This window comes from Megalobrama amblycephala, linkage group LG18 (genome assembly GCF_018812025.1).
Source record: "Megalobrama amblycephala isolate DHTTF-2021 linkage group LG18, ASM1881202v1, whole genome shotgun sequence".
Classification (NCBI taxonomy): domain Eukaryota; kingdom Metazoa; phylum Chordata; class Actinopteri; order Cypriniformes; family Xenocyprididae; genus Megalobrama; species Megalobrama amblycephala.
In genome coordinates, this window is record NC_063061.1 from 27,796,188 (window position 1) to 27,816,236 (window position 20,049).

Below are 20,049 nucleotides of genomic sequence, written 5' to 3' on the forward strand. Positions count from 1 at the left end.
TTATCAAGCAAATATCTGCAATTATTTGATCAAATATATACACTGTAAAAAAAGAATTGTTGGTTTAACTTAAAAAAGTAAGTTACCTGGTTGCCTTAAAATTTTGAATTCATTGAAATTAAAAATTTGAGTTAATACAATGAAGGCGATTGGTTTATTCAACAGAAACTCAAAATATTATGTTATCTGAACCACATTAATTAAGTTCATTTGACAAAAGAAAAAATGTTGTGATAACAAACATTTAATAATCAAAAGTGTCAATAATAATCAAAGTGTAGTAAAAACAGTAATATTGTGGAATATTATTACAATTTATATAATGTATAATTATATATATATATATATATATATATATATATATATATATATATATATATATATATATATTAAAATGTAATTTATTCCTGTGATGGCAAAGCTGAATTTTCAGCAGCCATTACTCCAGTCTTCAGTGTCACATGATCTTTCATTCCAGTATGCTGGATGGAATGGATGGATAGATGGATAGATAGAGCCTTTATTTTCTCAAAATGGTTAAACAAATCAGTCACTCTAGTTGTCATAACTAGCGTAGCACTAGAGCCAGTGTGGTGTGAAGGAGGAAGTCTGTTGTGTGGAAGGAACAGAAGTGGGAGGAAGGAAGGAATGAAGTCCATTCATCCCCATATAACTCTCAGACTGAACTCATCTGTAGATCCTGGTTCATACTGTCTGAGCATGATGTTTATATGCCAAAGGTGTGGTGAGAAAGGAAGGCAAGCAGTCAGTGAAGGGAGAGAGAGAGAGAGAGAGAGAGAGAGAGCGCAGATGAAAGAAGGAGATGCAGCAGTGGCTACAGGGTTAGTACATTCTGAAAAGAATGACAGTTCATTAGGAAGTAGTCCAGTGTGCTTCTGTCCACTGTTGAAGGTCATCTGCTAAATGAGCAAATGAAATATAGAGTGATGGGAACAGATAGAGAGAAAAAGAGGGTGGATAGAAAGACTTGGCAGCAATTTGGCAACGTTCATGTGTACTGAGACTGCAGTCTGGCCGGATTAGGACATGATAGAGAGCGGCGAATAATGCAGAAAGATCATGGAAGTGTATCCGCAGTGGTGAGGTTACAGAATTCTGAGCCGGCTTTGCAAGAATTTGATGAGAAATATTTTAGTTCTTATTGAGATCTCTGACTTTTGATTGCAGAATTTGGTGTGCGATCAGATCTGAAACTCTAAAGATGCATGTGAGATATCTGTGGCCTTTTTTCCTCTGAGAAATAGATAAGCAGACAACTTAAAAGGGATAGTTCACCCAAAAATAAAAATTCTGTCATAATTTACTCACCCTCAATGTAGTGATGCAGTGATGCATAGATTCATGATGCATGATTTTTGGTTACCCAAAGAAGTAGAACTGTATCTAGCACTCTTTTCTCAGTGTGAAGAACGTTTTAAAAATTTTTTTGCAATGGAAAGTTTCCATGGATGTTAAAGGACCTTAATGGAACTATAGATGCCAATAAATAACCTTTATTTTTAAAGGTGCCATCGAATTGAAAATTGAATTTACCTCAGCATAGTTAAATAACAAGAGTTCAGTACATGGAAATGACATACAGTGAGTCTCAAACATCATTGTTTCCTCCTTCTTATATAAATCTAATTTGTTTAAAAGACCTCCGAAGAACAGGCGAATCTCAACATAACACTGTTACGTAACAGTCGGGGTGTACGCCCCCAATATTTGCATATGCCAGCCCATGTTCCCAACATTATGAAAGGGATTACACAAGGGCAGCCAGTATTAACGTCTGGATCTGTGCACAGCTGAATCATCAGACTAGGTAAGCAAGCAAGAACAACAGCGAAAATGGCAGATGGAGCAATAACAACTGACATGATCCATGATAACATGATATTTTTAGTGATATTTGTAAACTGTCTTTCTAAATGTTTCGTTAGCATGTTGCTAATGTACTGTTAAATGTGTTTAAAGTTACCATCGTTTCTTACTGTATTCACGGAGACAAGAGCCGTCGCTATTTTCATTATTAAACACTTGCAGTCTGTATAATGCATAAACACAACTTCATTCTTTATAAATCTCTCCAACAGTGTAGCATTAGCCGTTAGCCACAGAGCATAGCCTCAAACTCATTCAGAATCAAATGTAAACATCCAAATAAATACAATACTTACGCGATTAGACATGCTGCATGACGAACACTTTGTAAAGATCCATTTTGAGGGTTATATTAGCTGTGTAAACTTTGTTTATGCAACGATAGAGTAGAGAGCTCTGGGGGGGGCGGAGAGCGCGAGCAATTAAAGGGCCAGCAGCATGAATCGGTGCATAGTTAATGATGCCCCAAAATAGGCAGTTAAAAAAATTATTTAAAAAAATCTATGGGGTATTTTGAGCTGAAACTTCACAGACACATTCAGGGGACACCTTAGACTTATATTACATCTTGTAAAAAAACGTTCGATGGCACCTTTAAGTGTAGGAGATACTGTGAATGACTGAATGACTCTTAAGGTTCGTTATAATAAATCAATCACAAATGATTCATGAATCAGTCTTAAACTCATGTTCTTTAACTCACTAATTCAGCAGTTCTTGACTTGCTTAATTTGACTTTAATTTGGGTTCTTTGCTTTTTATAAATAAATAAATAAATAAAAAAAAGTATTAGACCAGTTAGTGAGGATGTGGTTCCTCAAAACTACTAAAAGAATCGTTATTGGAATTGAAGTTGTTTTTCATTTTTATGTTGTCTGCTTTAGTTAATCGTTTCAGAGTGGAAGCGGAATGCAGCAGCAAATGATTATAACAAATTCCCAAGATCTGTAAATTCATGTCTGGACGACAAGCCATGAAAGAAAAATGCACAAACATGAAAGCGGGCAAATAAAGAGGCTTAATTTCTCCTGAGAGTGTAACACTGCAAAGACTTCTTAAAGGAGGATTTGAATTTTCTACCCTCTTTCTCTGAAGAGCATCTGTCCTGTTTTTAGTGTCGTTCTCTCCATCACATGTCTTTCTGCATTACTTAACAGCTCTTGGTCTCAGTGCAAAAATCCAGCAGAGATATTAAGCTTGGGCTTTTCATGAACATGCATAAGAATTATTTCCCCTTGGGCTTCCTTTTCTAATGCTGTCATCTATGTCATCATCACCAACCCATTATCATTACCAATAGCATCGAAATGAAAGTGTGATTGATTTAGTTTTAGCATTTGAAGTATGCATATACACTGTCGTAGAAAACCTTCTTCAGTATTATGACATCTGCAGGATTTGAGCGGATATTCAATGACGACTGTGCAATTTTTCTCACGTTTCCCTGCACAATTTCATTTTGTTTTGGCCCGACTCCACCTAATCGTGCTACTAGAGTGAAGATCCATTTAATTCTAGAATGATTACTCCAATTTTAGTTCAGTTATAGAACAAACTTGCGTTAGCTTGCCAGCACGCTTCATGGACTTTAGCACATTAGCACGGTTAGCACATTAATATTAGGGGTATAAATTACCAACTTCTTAAAAAAAAAGATTCCTTTCAGCTACAGTAAATATTGGTAATTGGAAGCTCCCCATGAGAATATACATGCAGTACAGATGAGGAGAAAATCTGTGACAAATGTAACTCATTCCTTCACATCAAAAGACATGTCTCAGTACATTAACCTGGCAACAAGCCATTAGCGCACCAAAACATTTTGTGCTGTGACATTACTCATTCAGAATCTGAGACCCAATCCAATTTGCATCTGTTAATGAATCTCTTTGCTTTGTGGTGCCAGATCAAGACTACTGATCAATTAATCCATTACTTTTACTGCTTTTAGCAATTTTGAGGAGAATATCAGTATCACATATAAAATGTAGGCTACCTGATATAAATCACTGAAATAGGCAATCCTGAAAAAAACACATTTCTCTTAGTGACAGCTATACGCTCTATAAAAAAAGAATCATATAGCCAATCAGAAAATGTAAAGTCAACTCTCTGCCTAATCAGAATGTTCAAGTTTGTTGTCTTTGGAGGGTGTGTCTTTGGTCAGAGGGCGTTTAATTTAAGGATGGTGGAGGTTATCAACTTCCTGAATGTGCTTAAAGCTTTAAAATAAAATCATTATTGACCATTTTTACTTAATACACATCTTATACACGAGTCATTGGTGCATATTATTCAAAAGTATAAAAAATGTTTTGTTTTCATCAAAATAACTAGCTCTCCGATCCTAAATTACTTTCCTTTTCAGGTGACATCATCAAGGCCGCATAAGTTTTAACCAATGAGTGTTGGCTGTGTTTAAGGAAGGGAGGAGTCATCCATGGTTGACTTTTGATTCGATCAATTCCTGATTAATTCCTCTAAATGTTTTGCTGTTTTGTTGTTGAATATACAAAAATACAGGAAAAAAAACATTAATATTGTTATGATGTAAAATAACTCTTTTCTATTTTGATATATTTCAAAATGTCATTTATTCCTGTGATAACAAAGGTGAATTTTTTATTTTATTTATCTTAATATTTTTTTGTGGGAACCATCATACTTTTTTCAGGATTCTTTAATGAATAAAATAAAATTTATTTGCAATGGAAATATTTTGTAGTAGTATAAAGGTCTTTACTGTATGGAAGCTTGTTTCCGCCACTAAATAAAAATTTTTAAAAATAATTGCGACTTTTTATCTCACAATTCTGACTTTTTTCTCGCAACTATGTTTTTATTACGCAATTCTGAATTTATAACTCACAATTCTGATTTTTTTTCTTGCAATTCTGACTTTTTTCTCAGATTTGCGAGAAATAAACTCACAATTGCAAGTTATAAAATCAGAATTGCATGATATAAACTTGCAATTACATCTTATTAATTGTGAGTTTATATCTCACAATTCTGAGAAAAAATCAGAATTGCAGGTTTATATCTCGCAATTCTGACTTTTTCTCAGTATTGTGAGATATAAACTCACTATCCTTGTTTTCCCTCACAATTGGACATTATATCACGCAATTCCGAGTTCATATCTCACAATTCTGAGAAAAAAGTCAGAATTGTGAGTTTATATCTCGCAATTCTCACATTTTTCTTGCAGTTGCGAGTTTATAACGTGAAATTCTGACTTTATATCACGCAATTCTGACTTTATAACACACTTTTTTTTATTATTATTTCATGGCGGAAACAAACTTCCATATTTACTATCACTTTTGATCAATTTATTGCACCCATATTAATTTCTTTTTTAAATCTGGAAAAAACTTTCGAACAGTATAGTGTACTCAACATTATTGAAGTAAAATGGGTTGCAAAAATTGCTTCATAATGACTTTAAGTCATGATGTACAAACTCAAAGCATTCACTGACAGAGTTAAAACATGTCTTGGAGTAATTTTTGGGTTGGTGTTTCACATGGTTCCCTAGTGTGCAGGTTTGTGGCAGCGGGACTTATGTCCACCCACCAGTCCATGTCTAGTGTACACATGGCCACAGCTACAGAAAATAAAACAGATTAGGCTAATCTGTGGAATTATCAGTCTTAAATAGTCCATGTTCCTTCTTCATTATCCAGAGTGGTCTTGCAGATGGAACGTCAATGTGTGTTAATGCTGCTCTGTGTAAACTAAAAGCTCTCTGACAAAGTCAGCTTTCAAAAAAAATCTCAATGTCAGTGCAGAATAACACTCTTTTCTCTTCATTTTATTTAATCTGCTTTAGTAATGAAGACAACAATTATTCCCTTGGGACTGTAACTCCATGTGCTCAAATAGATAACTCACACAGTGTCCTTAACTCACCATAAACAATGCAGTCACCTTACTGAACTTTTACTGCTGCAGTTTTTTGCTATGTCTACAGGGGGCATTGCTTGGAAAAAATGGGCTTTTGGGTGAGTCAGCATTTCTGTACCATATGTTCTGTACCAAGTGGGTAAGTGCTTTAAGGTAGTGAAGTATAACTAAAGACCTAAAGCCCCAGCAGGCTGTTCCTTCGACTAAAAGAACCCCAGTTGGTGCTTTTTAAATGTCACGGAACACAGACAAATCTCATGTTGTGTTAAAAAGCAGTGGTGTGAGAAATAGTTGGGTTTCCAAAAATGGAAGCGTCCAAGTCCATCCCCACTGGCACAAAGAGTGGTGCAGTGCAAGATGAAGCAGGGGATATTCTTTAATAATTGGATCTAGAATAGGAGCATCTTTACAAAAATACCTCAGGTGAAAATAATCTAGCAATCTTATAGCCAAGGAGGTAGTTAATGAATTATTGGATCAGAATCCACATCTGCTGCCGATGGGGATTTAACCAATGGCATAAAAAAGACTGCTGTGGTCTTTCCTTGTTTTTATCATTAGGAGTGTAACAAAGCATGCAGTTTGTTGAAGAGAGACGTACTATTACACTTCCAAGTGATAAGACAAAAATCATGCTTTTCCAATTAAAATATATATGTCAATAAAATATTACATATTTATATAAATTATATTTATATATGAAAATAACAAAATTGTGTGTGTGTGTGTGTGTACTGTATGTATATATATATACATACAGTACAGTCCAAAAGTTTGGAACCACTAAGATTTTTAATGTTTTTAAAAGAAGTTTCGTCTGCTCACCAAGGCTACATTTATTTAATTAAAAATACAGTAAAAACAGTAATATTGTGAAATATTATTACAATTTAAAATAACTGTTTTCTATTTGAATATATTTCACAAAGTAATTTATTCCTGTGATGGCAAAGCTGAATTTTCAGCATCATTACTCCAGTCTTCAGTGTCACATGATCCTTCAGAAATCATTCTAATATGCTGATCTGCTGCTCAAGAAACATTTAATGTGTACAATTGTACAAAATATTTGTGTACAATATTTTTTTTCAGGATTATTTGATGAATAAAAAGTTCAAAAGAACAGTGTTTATCTAAAATCTAATCTTTTGTAACATTATAAATGTCTTTACTGCCACTTTTGATTGATTTAATGCATCCTTGCTGAATAAAAGTATTCATTTCTTTAATTTCTTTAAAAAAAAAAAAAAAAAAAATTCTTACTGACCCCAAACTTTTGAACGGTAGTGTAAATGCTACAGAAGCTTTGTATTTCAGATAAATGCTGTTCTTTTGAACTTTCTATTCATCAAGGAATCCTGAAAAAAAAAAAAAAAGTACACAACTGTTTTCAACATTGAAAATAATCATAAATGTTTATTGAGCAGCAAATCAGCATATTAGAATGATTTCTGAAGGATCATGTGACACTGAAGACTGGAGTAACGATGCTCAAAATTCAGCTTTGCATCACAGGAATAAATTACTTTGTCAAATATATTTAAATAGTACACAGTTATTTTAAATTGTAATAATATTTCACAATATTACTGTTTTTTACTGTATTTTTAATTAAATAAATGTAGCCTTGGTGAGCAGACGAAACTTCTTTTAAAAACATTAAAAATCTTAGTGGTTCCAAACTTTTGGACTGTACTGTATATATATATATATATATATATATATATATATATATATATATATATATATATATATATATATATATATATATATGCTATGTGTAACAGTTAAAAATAGCGATGTTAAAGCAGACCCTATTTGACCCTATAAATCACCCATAGTTAAAACCAGGGTTGCCAGGTCTCCGTTTTTTTGTTGTTGTTTGTTTTTTTGCTACACTGAACATTATTTGTAGCGCCTCCCATCCAATAATCGCAAAGAGCTTTGTGCTTTCTTACTTCTGATAAGAAACAAAGTCTCAGTTTTCAAATTCTGTCCATTTTATCATGAAATTCAAACAATAAATGCCATTTTGATGCTCTCAAATGTGACATGACAGATCGCTGTAGCACCCCAGTTTTCTTCCACATTAATACAGGTTATATATCTCGAAAAACATGCATGAACATCAAAAGGTATGTTGAAAGATACAGTCCATCTTACCGAAATGTATCATGTAATCACTTAATCTGTGTTTCAACCGTGGACAGATGTCAATAAAGCAGCTTATGAACAATGTCACATAACGTTGCATTAACCTCTGGAATGTTTTCCAACATTCACAGTTCCTTTAGTTAGCTATATATACCTCTAATATTATAGTGTACCAAAACTATCGATATCAGCATTAGCTGATTTCATTTCATCGATATTGGCAGAGAAATTTAGTATCGGTGCATCTTTAATAAATATAGGCCTATATATGTGTGTGTTTAAACTGAACTATACTGCAATTATATATATATATTTTTGGATTGAGTATTTTTTCTGTTTATTTATGTACTTAATATAATAATTATAAAAAGTATGTATGCAGGTTTATGCAGTTTCCCAGTGAAACTCTGTTCTTATCCCATCATTTTGTGTGCAGCAAAATGAAATGCAGGTTATGAAGCATCAGGTTCACTGCATGTGTAACACTCGATGAATTGATGTTATTGTACATCTAATCTGTGCATTAACATCTACGCTGATCTGCAGTAAAACCATGAAGCATAAGCATCTGTGTGATTAGAGTGTGTCAGGCGCTATCAGATATACATGTGTGCACAAACACACACAAGACGGAGGACAGAGACTGAAAGAGACAGAGCGTGAGACATTGAACACTGAGGGCAAAACCATGTTTGTGCAAATAGTTTTAATCTGCCAGAGTTGCTCTAAATTCACTGGAGAATGAAGCAGCAGTGTAATAATTTGCTTTGGGTAAGAGATTGATTCAGCATCACTCTCTGTGTATGGTTTTCCCAGCATCCCTCCTTTGGGGGCGATGGGCGGCTGGTGCCCACGGGCAACGAGCGAAGGAACGACTAGTTCTTGTTTATCCTCCTGCGAGCTGCGGTGCCGATGTTTGCCTGCTCTTCCGTACAGTGCAACGCGGGCCAGTTTTGGGCAAAGATTAATTGTTAATTGAGAGGAAGAGGGGAGAAATTGCATTAGCATGCCCGGACAAAGTGAGCCTCTTGAGAAATCTAATTAAGCAAAGACACATGAGTTTAAAGAGCAAGAATAAAAGTGAACAGGACAAAAAACAACATGGTCCTTGGGATTTATCTTCTCAAATTATGACTACTGATCTCCACATATAATCCTAATTAGCAGGATTTGAAGAGGAAATATTTATTAGCAATTTAACTTTAAGAGGTTTAAGATCTACTGTACGTGCCCAAAACACCCTGGAAGGAACACCCTGACCTCAAATGACAGCTAAAATGTATTAACAAGACAATAAATAAAAATATACTTATAAATAAATCATAAATTAATACATTTTTCTATAGATTATGTGGATTGTGCACAATTGTGATTTCGGATTTTGTTATTTCTTTGATATAAACAGGTCTAACTGAAGAAATATCAGTCATATTTCACCTCAAAATCATAAAAAAATCAAATAAATAATGCGATTATAAATAAGTACAATGCTAAAATGTGATTTTGATATATCATTTTAAAATATCACTTTATATTGATGCTAAATTGTTTTTGTTTTTTGTTTCTTTCTGTTAAAATGTTATATTGCATCTTAATAATCCTTGACTTGAATATGACCCGGACGTTTCTATCCGAAATTCAGTGGATACGGAAGTCAAGAGGTCTGTAGAATATGAATAAACATATAGTCATAATCCTATCATACCTTATATAATACCATATTAATACAAGTGTACATTGTCATTACAAAATGAATCTTATCCACAGACATTGATCATATTCTCAGGACTGCATTAGACATCCAAACCATTAAAGCAGATTTCCTGCTAAAGAGATCTGTCATGTCCAAACAGCCAGTCACATATACTCTCCGCGTGATGAGAGCTTTTAGCCCGCTGAGGAAGGCAGACAGCTTTCACACACGCATGCACGCACGCGCAGAGTGATGAGGATATTCAGTGGCTCAAGAGGCTTGTGTAAGCAACCATCTACAGAAACAATGCTTTAGCCAATTAGGAGCGCCACTTTAACCTTCCATTTGCATATCTGAAATTTCACCTTGACTCATTGGATGCCATTTTTAGACTCTCTTTATGCTATTTGGGTGTAATTATTTATAAATAGGAATGGAAAAGCAGATTACAGGTACATAAGTAAAATGGGTCGGGAATAACTTTTCATTTTGATTTTAACACAATGCAAGTTAAACACTAACGCAATCATAAAACAGAAAACAAAAAAATCAACGCTCCCATAATGGTAGTTTCCTGCACTGTAAAATCTGTAAAATTGACAGTAAACAGCGGTAACACTTTACAGTAAGGTTCATTAGTTAAACATTAGTTAATGTATTAACTAACATGAACTAATCATGAGCAATACATTTGTTACTGAGTTTACTAATCTTCATTAACGTTAGTTAAAGAAAATACAGTTGTTTATTGTTTGTTCATGTTAGTTCACAGTGCATTAACTAATGTTAACAAGATTTTAATAATGTATTAGTAAATGTTGAAATTAACATTAACAAAGATTAATAAATTCTATAGAAGTGCAGTTTATTATTAGTTCATGTTAACTAATGAACCTTATGGTAAAGTGTTACCAAAACAGCAACTGTGGTTGCCAAAAAATAAATATGGAAGCAACATTTTAGGTTTTACAGATTGAACTTATTTTTACAGTAGAATAACATATGTTTCATTAACTGATATAATATAGCAAAAGTAACACAAAACCCTAATGTATATAACTAATAACAAAACAACTAACTTTAAACATAATGATTTAAATTATAATAATTAAAAAATCTAACGGGTGTAACAGGGAATTCTGGGAATGTCAATAGTCCCAGAATTATCCAAAACTGTACAGTTAACAGTATTTTACCATAAAATTAAATGAAATATCCTATTAGATCTATTACAGTTTTTCACTGTATATAGTAAGGGAACTTATCGTTAAAGTCACTATGACATCAAATTTGACCTCTTTTTTTTTATGGAATATTGCACTATTAAAGGTGCCCAAGAATGCTTTTTCACAAGATGTAATATAAGTCTAAGGTGTCTCCTGAATGTGTCTGTGAAGTTTCAGCTCAAAATGCCCCATAGATTTTTTTAAATTAATTTTTTTAACTGCCCATTTTGGGGCATCATTAACTATACACTGATTTTTTTCAGCGCGCCGCCCCTTTAAATCGCGTGCTCCCTGCCACACGAGCTCTCGACTATATTACAGCACATTTACAAAGTTCACACAGCTAATATAACCCTCAAATGGATCTTTACAAGATGTTTGTCATGCATGCTGTGTGCATACATCGAATCATGTGAGTAAAGTATTTATTTGGATGTTTACATTTGATTCTCTATGAGTTTGAGGCTATGCTCCGTGGCTAATGGCTAATGCTACACTGTTGGAGAGATATATAAAGAATAAAGTTGTGTTTATGCATTATACAGACTGCAAGTGTTTAAAAATGAAAATATCGACGGCTTTCTTGTCTCCGTGAATACAGTAAGAAACGATGGTAACTTTAACCACATTTAACAGTACATTAGCAACATGCTAATGAAACATTTAGAAAGACAATTTACAAATATCACTAAAAATATCATGCTATCATGGATCATGTCAGTTATTATTGCTCCATCTGCCATTTTTCGCTGTTGTTCTTGCTTGCTTACCTTGTCTGTGCATAGATCCAGACGTTAATACTGCCTTTCCTTGTCTAATGCTCAAACATGGGCTGGCATATGCAAATATTGGGGGCGTACACCCCGACTGTTACGTAACAGTCTGTGTTATGTTGAGATCCGCGTGTTTTCCGGAAGTCTTTTAAACAAATGAGATTTACATAAGAAAGAAGAAGCAATGGAGTTTGAGACTCACTGTATGTCATTTCCATGTACTGAACTCTTGTTATTAAACTATGCCAAGGTAAATTCAAATTTTGATTCTAGGGCACCTTTAATTATACTGTAAATGATTTATCTGTGCACATCTTTATTATTTTTTTTTTTAATTCATGTATTCTTGTAATCTTTAACCAAAATAACTTCCCTTCTCCCTCTTGCAGCAACATCTCTTCTCTTCTCTGATGACGTGTTTACTGACACGAAGGCGGGACTCACATGAGATCCACCAATAGCAAACCACAACCATCCAATCAATTCCAAATTGTCACTAAAGCTGCAAGCAGCAATGAAAGGGCCCTCGAACCCAGGGTCACCGCCACCCGTTGGCAACTGAACAGTGGGCAACTTGCATGTAAGCGAATAAATACAGGATAATTATGGCAAAGTCATTTCAAAGTGCCACACTTCCTGCTGCCAACAGGTGGGGCTTTGACCGTAACTGAATGTTGCCATGTAGATGTCATTAGGCCAGGATTATTATCAAACATGTGAAGTTTGGAGCAGATCAGACATTGTATGCCTGAGTTACAACAGCTTACTTTAGCACTTTGCCAAGTGTTGCATGATTTAATGCATTTCTGGCATGTTTGGTACTTTGTGGCATACTGAAATGTGTTTCTGAGAGTTAATTACAATGTAAAGCATGCCATGTCCTGTTGTCAGCAGGGGGCACTATGACTAACTGAACATTGTCATATAGATGTCTTCAGACCAGGACTCTTATCACACATGTGAAGTTTGGGGCAGATCGGACACTGTATGCCTGAGTTACAACAGCTTCATCGTTCATGGCGAAACATCAGATTTTGTCAGTCGCCACGGACACGCCCTCCAACGAAAACCCAAGATCTTTGCAATTTAACATCGCAAAGTCCTTTAGATTAGATTGACCAAATATGATGTTGTTCTGGTTAAATCTCTAAGAGGAGTTAATCACAGTGTAAAACGTGTCATTTCCTGTTGCCCGTAGATGGCGCTATGACTGTAGCTGAAAATTGCCATGTAGATGTCTTCAGGTCTGCACTCTAATAAAACGGGAAGTTTGGGGCAGATCCGACATTGTATTCCCGAGTTACAACAACTTCCTCTTTCATGGCAAAACATTGAATTTTGTCAGGCCGCCACGGACACGCCCTTCAGCGAAAACTCTAGATCTTCGCAATTTAATGTCACAAAAGCCTTTAGATTAGACTGACCAAGTATGAAGTTGATCTGATTAAAGCTCTAGGAGGAGTTTATTAAAGTACAATGTCTGGAAATGGCAAAAACTGCAAAAATTTTGCTGAGAAAACTCAAAATATCTCACTTCCTGTTGGGTTTTCAGATTTTGCACCCAGGGACTTTTTTGTAGTTATTAGGCGAATTTCATAGTTGTATGTGAAACGTAGCACGAAAGGCACTTAATTGAAATTTTGTAGGTGGTGCTATCAAGCCATTTTGGCACACCTAATTCTGAAACCCATATCAGACGTACATTTTCACCACTTCTGACGTGTGTGCAAAGTTTCATGAGTTTTTGAGCAGGTTTAGGCCCTCAAAAATGCGATTCATTTCGGAGAAGAAGAAGAATTGACTGAGCAATTACAATAGGGTCCTCGGGCCCTAAATATCAAGTCTCGCCCTACAATTTTTCTTGTTCAAGGAGCCTTTTTACTCTGATATATGTCACAATAGGGAAGAAAAGTATATCACAACTTCCATTTCGTGCTGACTTTTTTACAGAGTAGGCTGTTTTATTTGTCCTCAAGGAACTCACAACCAAATATGAACAATTGCGTCGTATTATCTGGCCAAATCTGAGGAAATAACTCTTGCTGTCAAGATAACCAGCTCAATCTCACTTAGCTGTGTTCAGGGAATGACTGGTGGTAGAAGCCATCCTGCTCTTGCATCTTGAAGGTGTGACTGAACTGTTTGTGCTTCGGTTTATAATACCTGGCACAGACGCAAAATCTCGCTGAGGAAGCAAACGCGTAATATCCTCACCTGCCCTCACCTAGCATTAACTCTCTCACCAGCATAGCCTCTTGACACCCGTGTGCCACGCAGGGGCGGGACATATGTGGAGAAAGGATGAGTCATCAGAAACAGACACAGGTGCTTTGGAAAACACACAGGTGGATGACAAAACAGTGTCTGACTAACCTGAGAACAACATAGGAACCATCCCACTGTTCCTGAGTCCCAAGTGATGTAGCTGCTTTTCAGGAGCAACATTTACTCTGGGATTTGGTGACCTTTTGTTTTAGAAAGGACAGTATTGACCCGTTGAATGTGACATTTGAATGCACTGTGTATTCCTGAGGTGCCAAGCACCTAGACAGTCGCCAAACAAACATACTTTTAAATGAATTAAATTCAGAATTAAAGGAGTGTTCGGTGTTGAATACAAATCTATAAGTTTATATAAACTGAGAGAAAAGTCTAAATTATTTTCTGGGGAATTTAAGAGCCTTTAACAGTTTGTATAAATAAACTAAATTCATTTATACAGTTTAAAAATGTAAAAATTAAATTGTTTTTACTATTTATTTTTATTTTTTTAGTATTTTTGTTCAAATAATAATTCTTATATAAAAGGTTTTTTATTATGTTTTCATTATTGATTAAGTTATTAATGTATTATTTTAATGTTAAATTTAACTAATAATTTAGACATGAATTAAATGTACAGTTTTTAAACATGTCTATTTATTTGTAAGTTTTAAAAAATATTTTTTTGTTACATTTTACTAAGCATTTAAACATTAATTTTATAAATAGATTTAAAAATGTCTGTTTATTTACTGTTCTGTTTTTTAATTAATTAACTGATCTTTGATTCCTTATGCTGCGTTCACACCAGACGCGACTTGCGCGAATAAATCACGCTATTCGCGCGTAGTTGGACGCTTGACCATTTTGAGTTTACTCGCTTCATTCGCGGGTGAAAATCCCTTCACAACAGACGCAAATTTGCGTCATGAGAGGGGCTCTCCCGCTCCTTTATGTGTTCCAGACTCTCCCACTGCTTTCTGCACACTTCCTCTGAATAAACACAACTTGTCAGTGGGGAAATAATTGTAAATTACAGCGAATAAGCTCAATTGGTCGTCTTTAGTTGGCTTGTAGTCTTAATATGTATATATATATATATATATATATATATATATATATATATATATATATATATATATATATATATAGCTCAAATTGAGTAAAGAACGTTTTTTACAACTTATCAGATTGTCCGACCTCCTCACTCACTTTCTTTCAAACACGATCCTTTTTATTTCTGTTTCTATAAATGTATGAAAATGTACAGCGACGATGATTTTGTCCTCCATTGTTTCGAATTTCTGCCTCAGCTCGCTACGTCACGTCACTACTAGAGCAAGCTCCTGATTGGTTAACGCGGCACGGAAATTCGCCACAGTTCAGATTTTTCAACTTGCACGATTCGCGCGAATCACGCGTTAAGCGCGTCAAACGCCCGAATCGCTCAATTCGTGCCGCTTCATTCGCGCGAATCACGCCGCAGGATGTCATTTCGTGTCTTTGCATTGACTTAACATGTAAATCACTCACGCTTACCGCTTCATTCGCGTCTGGTGTGAACGACGCATTAAAGTGCAATATGTAATATTTTCTGTCCACTAGAGTTCGCTCTAGCTTGATGATGCCAAGTTTGAGCGCGGAATCTTGGGACGTGTGGTCTTCACCTCAACGGCCAGTGGAAAAGAATAGGGATAGGACTCGGGAAGAAATCATGTTCATGGATGTGATTATTAAAGTTACTGTAGTGTTAAGCAGAGCAGGACCGAGTGTTGTGGGAGCTGAACGAGGCCGCTGGAGCGAGCAGCAGAACTTTTATTATGCCACAGTCACCGACACCGCTTCCATTTTTCCGGTCATGAGTATGAGGTAACACAGCTCTGTTTATCATATTAGATACATTTGAGTGTGTTGAAAATTATGTTGTAACGTTACTCTGTGCGTTCACTCGGCGGCTGCTGTGAGATATTTGTTGCACACTGCTTGTAAGACTATCATATTAAATGCTGGATGGCTTGTGTTGATAAATGCCATGGAATTAATTTTAAAACGTATTGTATGATGGAGAAAATGCTGTATTACTGTTACTAAAAATAAAGCTGCATCTTATTATGCTATGTTAGCTACTTGACAAAATAGTGTTTTTCTTTGAGGCATGGTAAAGCATGGTACTCGCAAAAAATCAAGAAAATTAGATTTAAACAATAAGGCTAAACGTGTTGAGCTATATAACAATAATTAGTTTTCTGTCCATAAATCAAAACAGTTGTTCCCTTGCCTATTAAAACATAAATATTAAAGCGTCTTTGGTGTTACCTTGCAATTTTCAAGATTTACAAATAGTTGGAAACATTTGGGATATTGTAAGTACTCAAGTGAACAAAATATATAACACAGGCCTAGTGGTTTTTGGATATTTTACTGCAAAATTCGTACATATTCCACCTTTAAAGGGTTAGTTCACACAAAAATTAAAATTCTGTCAACTCACCCTCATGTTGTTCCAAACCCATAAGACTTTCATTTGTCTTCAGAACACAAATTAAGATATTTTTGATGAAATCCAAGAGTTTTTTTTTTTTTTATCCCCTATATAGAAACGTATAATTACCATAATTAAAATTTCAGAAAAGTGGTAAAGACATTGTTAAAATAGTTGACGTGACTACAGTGGTTCAACCTTAATGTTATGAAGCGACGAGAATACTTTTTGTGTGCAAAAAAAAAAAGAGAAAAAAAAGTGACTTTATTTGACAAATTTGTCTCTCCCCTGACATTCTCCTACACAGTTTACGTAGTTAAGACCATGCACAATGTCTTTACTACTTTTCTGGATCTTTGGGATTTTTGGGTGAACTAACCCTTTAATTCCAGATTTCTGAGGCTTTCTTCAAGGGCACAGCCCAAGGTGAGACTTGCACAATGTCCCCCAGGATTCTCACTGTCCTAAAAAGAAAAACCTGCAGGTGAAATTGGGGCTTTTTGGATAACCTCGTCTCCAGACTAGTTTACTAACATTGGCGTCATTAAGTACCTCTCTGCCCCCCTACTGTGCTAAATGAGCTCAGTATGTGGGTCTGATTTTCTCCATTTATATCGATTTACTCACTGATGAATCATTCTGCTTGAATTTCTCCCAGGTTGAGACATGCTTAAAGGGGACATGTCATTTGACTGATGTTCACTATATTCTGTTGGATGTGACCTATTTGGTTTCCACAGACAGATAATGTGGTTTATGTGCAACCCCCATTAAAAGAAATTAAGGTATGATCACTTCAGGTATTTACGGTTAATTCTGCACTTTTTGAGTACGCTCTTAAAAATAAAGGTTCTTTATCAAAAAAGTGGTTCAATGAAGAATTTTAAACATTCATGGAACTTTTCGAACGACCCTTCACCGGGAGTTTGATTGATAAGCGGTCTAACCAATCATAATGCCGAATCCGGCATTTTGTACGACAAAGCAGTCAGGAGTTAGAAGATTAACCTCGGTGGACTTGAACTTGAAAAATGGTGTGTACTGACATCTTTCCGCGTTTGAAACAACATTCCTTCTCATGTTCATTCATGTTTATTTGATACTATAAATGTCTCTGTGAATACAGTAAGAAACGATGGTAACTTTAACCACATTGAACAGTACATTAGCAACATGCTAACGAAACATTTAGAAAGACAATTTACAAATATCACTAAAAATATCATGATATCATGGATCATGTCAGTTATTATCGCTCCATCTGCCATTTTTCGCTATTGTCCTTGCTTGCTTACCTAGTCTGATGATTCAGCTGTGCACATCCAGACGTTAATACTGGCTGCCCTTGTGTAATGCCTCGATCATGGGCTGGCATATGCAAATATTGGGGCGTACATATTAATGATCCCGACTGTTACGTAACAGTCTGTGTTATGTTGAGATTCGCCTGTTCTTCGGAGGTCTTTTAAACAAATCAGATTTATATAAGAAGGAGGAAACAATGGAGTTTGAGACTCACTGTATGTCATTTGCATGTACTGAACTCTTGTTATTCAACTATGCCAAGATAAATTCAATTTTCAATTCGATGGCACCTTTAAAAAAAAGTCCCGTGAACCAATGATACTGCGGTGGCTGTTGCTGACTATTTAAATCTAGCATGTTTGGTGTCACGTGTTTCAAATCCAATGATGCTGGTAGTGACAATTCTCTCTGACCAATCAGTGATCTGCAGTGTTTACACATCACATTTAGTATCGGTACGGCTCGCTTGGAACCTCAACTGAGGTGGTCCTATTTAAGCGAGCCATACCTTTCCGTACCGAACCGTGCCATGCAGTGGAAAAGCGCCATAAGACTTCTATATGTAAAAACCCCTGTTATGCTTGGCAAAACTTTGAATACTGGCAAATATAACACTGTTGTTTATCAGGATGGGCCAATCTTGAAAATACTGAATATGCATTGATATGCAAATGTGACAAATCATTTGTTAATGTGCTCATGGTTGTGACATCAAGACCAAAATGTCTTTTGATTATGCATCTTAGTTGGGGTGGACTGTATTATGAACTGAGTATGGAAATGTTCAGAACACAGTAACATATTACCAATTGCCCCTCAAATTTTTGTTCTTGCTGCCAACAGTTATGGCATTGTTACACTTCTTTGGATTAAATATGAAAAAAAGTATATTAATTTAAAGTCATTTTAAAAAAAATAATTTGCAAGTGTTACATTTTAGAGTTGTAGTTGCTTGCACTCTGATGCAAGAAAACCTCCTTTCATACTTTTATTCCAGAAGAGCAAAGAAATCCTGTTTTCCATAATACATTCCCTTTAAATGTTTCACTTGCTTAAAGATGAATGCATTTTAGCTGGTAAAGTTACCTGCGCTGGGCACTGAGAGGGAACAGCTGTGTTTTGCTGTGGGTTCTACACTGATACACACACACATACACCATCAGGCCTCCACAGAGCAGACAAAATGCTGGTGAGAGCAAATGGACAGATGTGACCCTCGTTGACTTGGGGATTCAAGCACTCACTTATCTCCCCACCCTAGTCTGTTGATTTTGCCTCTCTTTTCCCAACATCACACTGAATGTTCAATCCCTCCTGCTTTTCTCCATTGCCTCGTATTATTTCTATTCTTTCTCTGCTTGTTCATCTCTGTCCCAATCCAAATAGCATTAAAAGAGCTTTATAGAGCATTTCAGAAACAGATTATGAAGCAAGAATGATGATCCCAAAGAGGAGCTTCTATAACATGTTGTTTTGTCTCAGTGGATGTATTAGCCACTCTTTAAGAAGATTCCTAATGGTTGTGAACTAGTTTCCGGTCATTATTGGTTGAGTTTAACTGCTGTGTTAAACAATATCACACTTAAAATCGTGTTGTTCTGAATATGAAAGTGATTGTGATTAGGCCTATCTGCAGCAGAATCACAGACGTGATGATATTCGAGGGAAAAGAACACTCTTGATCGCGTGATACAATTTACACATCACTCTTACACACACACACACAAACTTAATTTACACAATACGCTACCATTCAAAAGCAACAAGATTTTCTGAAGGGTCATGTGACACTGAAGACTGGAGTAATGATGCTGAAAATACAGTTTTGCCATTGCAGAAATAAATTACATTTTAAAATGTATTAAAATAGAAAAAAAAGTTATTTTAAATTGTAATAATATTTCACAATATACTGTTTTTACTGTGTTTTTTGATCAAATAAATGCAGCCTAGGTGAAAATAAGAGACTTCTTTCAAAAATATTACCGACCACTACTAAAAAATTAAAGTCCCCCTGTGGTGAAAATCAAGTTTTTGATGATGTTTATGTGTTGTTTTTAATATGCTTTAACATGAACCATGTGCAAATTTATAAGTCATCACCATTTCTGAGTATTTTCTCCTTGTGATCTAAAGACAGTTTCAAAAACACGGTTTGAAATCGCTGGCATTTCTGTCGTCACAAATTACCTTGTAACCAATCACGTCAATGAGTGGATCTCTGAACTGGAGTGAGTGAGTGGAGGTGAGGCTAATTTGCATATTCATAAAACCACATACTGTATACCATATGAAGATTTTTTTTTTCAAGGAAAAAACCTTTTAAATATGTAATTTTAGTGAAAAAAAGATTAGTTT

General features: G+C 35.3%; 1 protein-coding gene across 1 annotated transcript in view; it reads right to left on the reverse strand.

Annotated features, from left to right (window-relative positions):
- The window catches only part of LOC125252572 (potassium/sodium hyperpolarization-activated cyclic nucleotide-gated channel 1), a 134,405-nt gene that overhangs the window by 94,641 nt on the left and 19,715 nt on the right, over positions 1–20,049 (reverse strand). The window lies entirely within an intron of this gene.